Source organism: Saccoglossus kowalevskii, chromosome 20 (genome assembly GCF_978046115.1).
Source record: "Saccoglossus kowalevskii chromosome 20, keSacKowa6.1, whole genome shotgun sequence".
NCBI classification, from domain to species: domain Eukaryota; kingdom Metazoa; phylum Hemichordata; class Enteropneusta; family Harrimaniidae; genus Saccoglossus; species Saccoglossus kowalevskii.
Genome location: NC_140660.1, coordinates 23,016,383 through 23,026,848, shown reverse-complemented (window position 1 = coordinate 23,026,848; position 10,466 = coordinate 23,016,383). Strand labels below are relative to the sequence as shown.

The window sequence follows — 10,466 nt, the reverse complement described above, 5'->3', positions numbered from 1 at the left end:
GGTTTCTCACCGCGCTATTACTGTACTCGTGATTACCTTATTTAAATACCACACTAGTCGCCACATAGATGGAAATCAGGGATTGTATGGCTGCAGATTGAACAAGAATGAAAAAGGGCGACTTGATCTACATTCACGTCCTTTCATCCACGCGAACTTAAACTACTCAATGCATCGAATTACGCATATTTCCCACCACTGCATCCGTCGTATGTATAAATAAATAAATAAATAAATACATTCTGCAAGAATCGATAACGGTATAAAATAATTGATAATTGTTAATCTCAATAACTAGCTATATTAATATTCACATATAGTTATGTGGTAATAAGTTCTTATTTGTAAATGACTAATTATAATATTTCAGTTTGTGGGGTATTACCGCTACACGTAACAGCAACGAATTTCGGATTTGATTCAAAAATTGCTTAATTTGACATATGGCGACTTGTAACAATTCAGATCACGGCGGGGCTATCCACAGGTTTTAAGGGAATTCAAATTAGGGGTGACCGTCAAGTTCACCCTCCGATTAAAATTAACAATATACACCGAAGTTATTAAAAAACATCACTATACATCGAGGGTTGAAACAAGATAGAAAATGACAATACGCGCTGTGAGTGTTCACATGAGAGCTCAAACAAAGATTTTAAAAAATATAGAAAGATTTGTCTCACCCTAAAAAACCGGTGGGAGTTATTAAGGGTCCTGGGTTCATTCAGTACATGTTTTCGGACGGTCACAGTGCATGGGACGTACTATCCGCGAAAGTATCTGAGAATCCGAGAGAAGAGCAGTGGCTGCAAAAACACTGTGCTGCGTCTGACTTAAACATGGGCACTATGATTGGAGACGCGCTGTACAGTATCGTTAGGGGAAACGTTAATGGCAGCCATATATCATAGCAGGCAGAGAGAAAAACAATAAAGCTCACTCGGAGACATTCTTGTTCGCCATTTTGAATACCACAAAGGCGTTGATGACAGACTACGTCACGCCGTAAAAGACGATGTCGTTGAAAAAAGAGTGACTTAGTTGCAAGCAATAGATAAATACCACTAATTATAGTCCGCTGCAAGCAGTTTACGACTGTTATTGTCAATCATATCACCGGGTCTCCTGACTGACCCTTTTTAATCTATCGTCAAACGGGGCAGTGTGAACAACAAAAGTGACAAGTTTTCCTCCGTTTCTATTCAATGGCTGTTCAATCTACATCTACTGGGTGTCAGAGATGGATGGGTGGCCGTCTCTTGACCATCATTGAACAGAATACGAGCATATTCTTCATCTAGTCTACCGTATAGACGTTGTCAGTGGCTGATGAGAGCGGGTGAAAGTTGACCGTCTCAGACGCTGATCAGGCCACCACTTGGTTGAACTTTAACAATACTATACACCCCGCCCGATCAATCAGTATAGAGGATTATTACATTTAGTTTGTAGTAAAGGTCATTTCGAAATTTAACAAATGTAGGTCGTATTTTTTTTCAAAAAAAATCTGATATCAAAATAAGCAAATTCGCCCATGATCGCACATAATGCACCCCTCACCAAATTGATGACGTAGCAGTCGATGTACCGGTCCCCGGCCGCCTTCTAACATAGTGACTTTCTGTAACCTAAGTTTATTTTGACAAAGCACATGCGTACACTTCGGTTGATGCTGTCGTCTTATTGACAAGCAATCCAAAGTTCATATCTACTAGCTTACGAGCAAAACAGATTTCCCTAAGCTTCTTCATGATGTATCTTGCACTGTCGCTCTCTGCAGTGAAATCTGGAATCTCGCCCAGCCGATGCGTTGCCAGGATACCAAGTTGTCTCCCACATCCTTTGCGTAGTCGATCGACAGCAGGGAAAGGTAAGCTCATTACATAAAAATGAATCCTCTAAGCAGCTAGACTAGACTGTATTTAAAATACACGATATATAATAGCGTGGATCCATTGATGTTGCAACTGCATGTGAAAATAACAAAAAATAATAGAACACTTCTACGTACAGAAATAAAAATTGCGCATCCATCATCTGTAAATGTGAAAGCCGAAAAAGCGTGGACAAGAACTCCAAGGCGTCGCCATACGCGCTAATATTAAAACGTACTCGCAATAACTCATAGTTCTGTCCTTATTTGGAAAGAAGCTTCTCAATTTCCTCATCGATCAAGCTGAACACTGCAATCCGCTCTGTAAGAAAAAAATCTCCTCCAACAACTAGACATATGCTCTTGAAAGCGCATTTTTTTTTTTAGTCAAGACTTGAGCACAATTTGACGATACGACGTGGCGCATGGCAATTATTATTGATGGCGTAGTACGGGTCAGGGCTGTCGAGATTGTTTTGATAAAGAATGTTGCCGATTTAGGGTGAGATTTTCCTGACCTCAGAAAAAGTATTTTCTAAAAAGACGCTGGCACAAATTGACACATTGACAATGATGCACAGACCATGTGCGCGCAAGCTAAGAATAGTTCAAAGTACGACATACCAGTCAGACATGTCCATCAATAGACCTCCCAAATGCTTTACACTTCAAGGCTACCAAACAATCTAACTTGGAGAAAAAAGGAAACGTTGACGGAACATCTTCGATGCTGCTTCGAGTTTTTTTTTTTTTTTTTTTTTTTTTTTTAAATACTGTTGCTAAGTGTTTCCGTTCTAAATGCACGGTCACGATTTCGGGGAGACGTCGTCTGTTTAATAACAGGGTTTTGACAAGATGCCAAGCCTTAATCGCTAAGCCGATGACAAGTAGGGAAGACAGTGTTGAGTGATATCATAAATTTCTCAAAAATACGAAAAAAAACGAAATCCTATGTTCTTTTTTTTGCTAAATAACTGCTATGAACGCTGACCGATAAAATGTGACATGTTTTCTTTTATTTCGTTTAAAAGTTCTTTTTTATTCTTCCAAATAATGCTCAATGTTTTACGTTAAAAACAGCTAAATATTCCAGTGCCTATCAATTTCTGTTCAAATACGAGCGCCTTGGCACCACCACTTTTGATATAACATGTCACGTGATCGCCATTGTCCAATTATAAGCCGTTGTGGTGTGACGTCACGATGTCTTGATTGAATCATGCTAATTATGCAAGCTCGTAAATTTACTGATGTAACTTTTTCTCTTCATTTATTAAAAAAAAAAAAAAAAACTGTTTCCTGTTGTTGTTTTTTTTCAAATCGTTCATAGTGCTATGAAACCCTACCATGGCCTTATTTATCATGTCGGTCCCGTACTGGAATAACCCCAGTTATTGTATCCCGTGTTAATGTAAGTGCATATATAAATTATTCACTAACTCTAACCTTTTTTATAAAACTTTCCTGCACTGATTTTTCTGTTAATTCACTTTTTACTGACTTTTTAGGAGAAATCCAATTACAGAATCAAACATGCTCGCATTCACAGTTTTGACTTAAAGTGAAAGGAATTTTCTTTTGTGTGTAATTATTTACTTATTTTCTATAAATGTTACAACTTCTATATACCGATGACCCCCCCCCTCTCCCCTCACAGATTCGACTGTTTGTATATCGATTGATGTTCACAATCTGATTGGTCAAATGATCGCATCGTTTCTGTTGTCATTTCTCCTTCATCTGCGTGGTTAAAATTTAACATCATTCGCGGCCATATGCCACTTGATGCAATGACGGGGCTTCTCGTACCAGTTACCGTGTACTCGCCCCTAACCCAGTCATCTGATGTGGTGCTGGTACGCGCTAACACCAGCTTGTTTCAGCAGTCAGGTTATGTTACAAGCTAATTAACATACTCAAAACAATTATTGACCTCGTAATTGTACTTTATTTTCCCTGTCGGACATAGCATTGCATTAAGCCATGTGGTCGTAGAATGGAAGCGATTAAACGAATTTCCGGTAGTCCATTGATTGTGCAGCTATTGTTGCAACACCAGGTGCACTTCTGGCTTCCCCCTAAACTTGACTGAACGGACACATGGGACTGGTCGTAATAAATAAGACTCGCCATGCTGTTATTGCCGGGTGATACAACACGCATATTAAGAAAGTTTGTATTGTCAGTTTTAATTTAAAATAATTCATGTAAACCAATTTGTTTCAAATTACTTGAATGACATAAACTTGATTGTTCATAACATTTGGGGGGGGATTAAATGAGAACATTGGAAATCCAGTGAGTGTGCGGACATTGAGTGGTTTTCTTCACACCGCCAGACTGAAAAATCTGTAGACTCTACGAACAGTTTAATTGTACGTATATTCCTCAGTTTTAAACACCTTTTGCGAAATTGTCCGTAAATTCACCTTCAAACGTGATTTGCATCGAATGCAAATACATTGTTTTTAATATTGGCTTTGAACGGAGCCGAGAATCCTGTCATAAAAGCATTAGTATTGTTTTATGGAAAGTGCTGTCTTCGGTACACCAGTTTTACGACTGGAAAGAAAGAGTATTTCGAGTGATCAAACAAGTATACCGAACAACTTGAACATGCCCTCAAACTCCGCTAGAGTGACTTTTCTCCTAGCGTGCCACGCAGTCTTAACGATAGGAAATACTGAATGCAGAATATCGTATCATCTAATTTCCAAACATGATGCAGAATCCAGTTTTTTTTTTCGATTGAATAGAATCACCCTGTTGCTAAATATATAAGTCTTACGTTCAAATTGAGATTGAAGATTCAATTCTGATTTCTTTGCCGGGGTAATTTCTACGATATCGTATCGAAACCCTGTGCACGTCCATTCAGGTATGATTTGTTCCGACCATTAACTAACGACCTTAGTTTCATTTTTTATTTGATGGTCAGTGATGTAGTTTTGTGTTGTTGGATGGTACTTAACCTTGACTGGGTATATTTCTTTGACTGGATGTATATCCGTGTCGACATCACCACAGACAATACTCAAGAGAAAGCTCTGCCGTCATAACTACGCCCAAGTATTGCCGTCAACTCACTCTATCGCCTCCTTAATTCGCGTTCGTAGTGTTCCATCTGCGTCTGGTTATCTACGATTGGCATTTCGCGTCATCGTGTTTACGTTATTTACATAGTTCTTTAACTTAACAACTTGAACTACTCAAAACGGCGGTGGTCTGTCTTTAACTGCACCAATGACACTGGCCAGTTACATAGCTTAAACGCAAGTTAAACTATGTCGGGCAAGTACGCCTAGGTCTGAAAGATGCAATCACTTCATTCGTAGTTCACTGGTATATCATATCTCAATATTTTTAATCGCGCGGCATGCGATACAACAATCAGCTAAGCGCCAGGTGCAGAATTAAATGAAGGAAAACGAAGAAAAAATAATATATGAAATGTTACAATTAAATTTGCTGTCGAGTGTTCGACTCCGCTTCAGTTAACGACCCGCTTATGATTAAGAGAATCTTTTTCAACGGGAAATTTAGAATAATTTTGCAGTAGGTAGATATAACTGTATTGGTAAACATCTGGCAACTGATTCGTTATGTGGTACCTATTCGAGTTCCGACGACGGAGAAAAACTTAAACTTGCTGCTGCGAAATATGGCATGGTACCAGATGGATTTAGGGCATTGAATGTCATTGTTGAAAGGGTGAGACTTTATTCTCCCATTTAACATTATAGTGGCGATCTACTGACGAATAAACGGTAAAGTTTTCATAAATTCTCCCTCCACTATATATGCGTCAATCGATATATGCGTTTCCGAGAAGCATTTGTGTGTGTGTGATTTTCATTGCAAAACACTAATTAAAAAGGACACGGTGAAATAGTGTTGTCATACTCCCCACGGCTTGGTTCAATATTCTGCCATATTTTGTTAAACGAGGCTGCTTGAACAATTCGATAATTCGATTCCAGATCGGACAGAACTAAACGCCAAGGCAAGACTATACTGTCGATCAATTTGAGATATTTCATCAGTTATTTGAATGGAAATATAATTATCATTTGCATTATCATACATGACTGTTTGTGATTGATAATACACTATTTGGTGGCACATTATAAGCGTGGGTACAGGGTTTGGCAGACGCTCAACAAATTACTCGTCGGGGACATGGGCCAGTCATGCCTTCTGACGGTCAACGTGCACTACCGCGCACAAGGGAAGAACATTCTCAGGTGAATCGTATCTTATCGGAGCTATATTTGCCAATCGGTCGCGAAGTTGACCAACTCTGTTATCAAGATGGATGCGGTCAAGTTGTCATGTTGATTGGCAATGAGTCCCAAGACGATTGGGTGCGTTCTTGTTTCCGTGTCCGCGTTGACGACAGTTAATATCACTAAAATCATCAGTGATGTCAGTCGCCATTTTGAGTATGATACAACAAACAACACAGTGGGTTTATGTGATTACAAACACATTACGTTTTTCCATACTTCCACGACTTACCCAAAACGGTATCTTAGCTCCTTTCCGTTGCTTACAATTGTTTGCAGTAATTGCACAAGAATCTGAATCACCTGTACACAATTTTGACCATACTTCCATATTTCAAAACACAAATTCTGTAGAAGAGAAGCTTACTTTGTATGAATTTGAAAACACGGGATTCATCATATGGCTATAGTACCCCCTGCATGTGCTGCACTCACTAAATCACACACACGGCGATTCCTTCAAGATCAGCTGACTTCGCTAGTTAGTACATTTTATTCGACACATTGAACTGAAAGCGACATCCGATGTTTTACCTGTTAACGCGATGCATTAAGAAGGTAACAAGAATAAGCTCACATATTTCTCGTATTAACCGGGCTATATTCGCAGAAGCCTGCTAGCACTGTGTCCGCCTATTAACGGATACAGGATCAGGGACTCGATGTGAACAACTCACAACAGGATCGGATTGTAAACCTACTATTATTCTCATTAAGTTCCTTTTGCGACAGAAACTTTCTTTTAACAACTTTTATCGGTTTTTGATTTTCCGTGGATATTTAAATTGTCATACAAGAGAGGATCGCGGGTTTTGAATATAAATAAATATTCAGCGAAACATATTTCAATAAACTATTCTCACTAGAAACTTAACGCCAATTATATCACCGGGCACCAGTATTTAAACAAAAATTGAATGAGACCATAAATTCGGGAATGGGTCTGACAACCCCTATACGTACTGTGCCTAACCTAAGCATTATTTCCTACCCTCCACTGACTCATACCTTGGTTTGGTTTTATCTTGCGCTATAATGACTGTTTCCCGAGGGTATAACCTTGAAAGATTAGCATATTATCATGTGTACGGACTATTTGTAGGTCGGGTACCCCCACCCTAGTGCCCTCATCTTTATTTATGATATAACACTCGCAGTAAAACAGCTAAGGGACGACGTCAAAAGATCGATGTCGGATAAAAAACTTAATTCCTTTAGTTCTTTTCCAAACCCCCCTACCCCCCACTGAAACTTAATTGATAAATATTGGTCATGGCGTCAGACTACATTCACCATTAAATACAAATCGATAATCGGACAGTAGTATTGCATAGCAGTTGGTTGTCGGGTGGGTGTAAACAGATTTTACAAATGCATCTCATTTGACGCACAGATTTACACTCGAACCAAACCATTTTTCTGTGTTTTTTTCCCCTTTTCGGTTATTTCTGTCCATGATTGGATAGAAAAAAAACGAACTACAAATACTCCAAGATTTTGTTTACTTCATTAAAAAATAAAATCGTTTTTGTAGGATGGAAACTTTTTGAGGTCAAACCCCCCCCCCCCACCCCCAAACTAAAGGAAATAAGTTTTTTATCCAACATCGATCTTTTGACGTCGTCCCTAACTCACTATCAGACTAGGTGAAATCGCCCTGTCTATGTCTGTCATATGCGAAATGCAATCACCACTGTGCACACGCTTTCGATATTATTGTTCAATTTCATAGTCACTGCTACATTGTTGGCGAAATATAATCACATGTTCGTTACACGAAGAATCTTCTTCACTTGGAGTGATCCTGTCTTACCCCCTCACCAGACGACCGTAGTGACCGCCCCCCTTACATCGCATCCGAACAAATTGGGGCAATTAACGTAACTTTCAGTAACAGAAATACTGAAGGCTTGACAGCGTTCGTCGTGACTTGTGTGTTCGTATTTGTGTGTGTGTGTGTGTGTGTGTGTGTGTGCTTGCCGTCGCGTTGAAATTGAGTTAGCACATTTTGCAACAACGTGCTTACAATGTTTAATCTTGGCCTAGTTAAACATGATAGCAATAGTAACAACACAGCATAGGGTAACGTAACGATGGCTTGATATCTTATAATCAGATAAGGAATCCTAGACCGGCAATGTCCGTGCTGAGGAGGCAATACTAACAATGCCATAAATAGTTCGTACGAGGATTGAGGCATATAAAAAACACACCTATTAATCGCGGTGTAATTTTTAAAGATTGATTAAAAAAGTTCTGGCGACGTATTCATTGCAATATTGCTACTGAAAACTGGGGTTATGACTTTAGGATAAGTTGTGTGATAAAAGGCGTGGTGGTGTGAACTCATCTTTCGATTTAGATATTCCGTGTTATAGTCACACGTGTCTATTAATGAAAACAAACTGTACTGATTGGATCTGACCCCCAGAACGTCTAGATACTAATTATATGTAAATGTCTGATGCGATTGTACGGTGGGAATATAGCTGTAGTTTAATCACACTCGAGGGAATATTGGAAAACGAATTAGAAAAATACCACTGTCGTACCTATAATTATTCCATCATTTATATAGCATGTTTATTCATTCCTATTGTCATTACACGCCTCCCCTGGCGTTACTTGAACTTGGACGCTGTATGTCTTTATAATGTATCGAAACTGTGCGCATTGGAACTCTATAGAGATACAATTTCTGTAAGAATCACAAACATACGATGGAAACAAACACTAATGTGATTTGCTGCTGTGTTTCTCATTTTTGTTACAAAGTATCGATCAGTCAAATTAAAAAACAAAAAAACAAAAAACTTGTGACATGTGTTCTAAACATTTTCTAAAAAAACAAACGTGGTCAGTTTGGTAGTTAGATGCCGGAAATCACTGCTCTTATTTTGAAAGCGATGCAGTGAAATGCTACAACACACCAATGTGATCAATAGCTGGCAATAAAATATTTACTAGAAGTTTACAAGAGACGTTATGAATAAGATTGATTGTACCCGGCGCACTGCTCAACTGATCAGTTTGTACAAGTAGAACCAGAAGCCGAAAAAGACAGTCGACATATGGCAACGGACGTTAATAACATCCTACACAAACACCGATAGATATACATCAATAGTTCAAAACTATTATTACGTTTTCGTAAGGCTGGACTTGAGCTAAAATTTTAATTTCTGAAGTTTATTATAAGTTTCTTGGTGAGTAGATAATTGTCTTGACATTGTTATATAGTGCTAGAACAAACACGTGCTAGTCTAAAAAAACCATAACTACAGTGTATGGATCACTGTAAATTAAAATGTTATATCAATTAAGCGCGCGGACGAATAATTATATTTATCACAGTGATTCGGTGTTGGCCGCACCACCACCCTTGTGTGTATACCTACGTTGTCCATCTCATATACCATCTTTAGCAACTGTACTTGATTAATTATCTACACCAGCATTTTTTTAGAATATGCTTTCAATAAACCATATTGTGTGATTTTAACAATAATAACCACTTTCCCCGGTGATATTGATTGCTGTAGCAACCGGCCGTAGTCGCGCTAATGATAAATTTCGCACCAAGTCACTGCAATAACCGCCATGCGTTGGGAAATATCACATGTCTACTATTCGATAATCGTAAGAAGCATTGTCGGTCGGTATACTCTACAACTAGTGTATTTAGCTATAGGTAGGGATGAAAACTATCGATCATTTTGATCAAATGAAAACTTGTGATGCAAAAATTAAGACATAGAAAGTACGACGTGTGATGCCTCTGTGTTTTCTCGTCACGTTGTTTTCTTCAATTCGTTGTAGTTGGTCGACACCAAGTCAATGCGTGCGTAGGTATAAGGCAATGAACACTTCCCACGTTCTTTTGAAATGTGACGAGAAATGACGAGGGCGGTAAATCCTCATCAACAAGCCATTGCAGGTGTGTCGCAACTAAGAACCAACCAGTAAAGTCAAAGCGTCCTACACGTGACATTGGCATACCATTACAGTAATCAACATTTACATCAATCCAACTGACATTTGGAAGTCACTGACTTGTTTAAAAAAAGGAAACTTTTACGGGTTATGCAAAGTATTCTAGTCACCCCCCCCCAAAGTATTCACATGGAATCCACATGAAATCAACATGATACATACTTTGGCATTATTATTCGACTCCGTAAAATTTCTCGAATTTGTTTCCCCCCGTATTTCTATAGTTACGTCATCGTCATCCCACTCGTGCCTTGCGAATGTTTCATTCGATTTCGACATATTTCGAATTGTACACGATGTCGGGGTGGTCCACG

At 38.8% G+C, this 10,466-nt stretch overlaps 1 long non-coding RNA gene across 1 annotated transcript in view; it reads left to right on the top strand.

Moving 5' to 3' along the window:
- Positions 1-3,228: 3,228 nt before the first annotated feature.
- Positions 3,229-10,466, top strand: part of LOC144350121 (uncharacterized) — a 39,742-nt gene continuing 32,504 nt past the window's right edge. The window contains exon 1 of the long non-coding RNA XR_014927913.1: positions 3,229-3,284. This is a non-coding gene — a long non-coding RNA (uncharacterized LOC144350121). The remainder of the gene's footprint in view (positions 3,285-10,466) is intronic.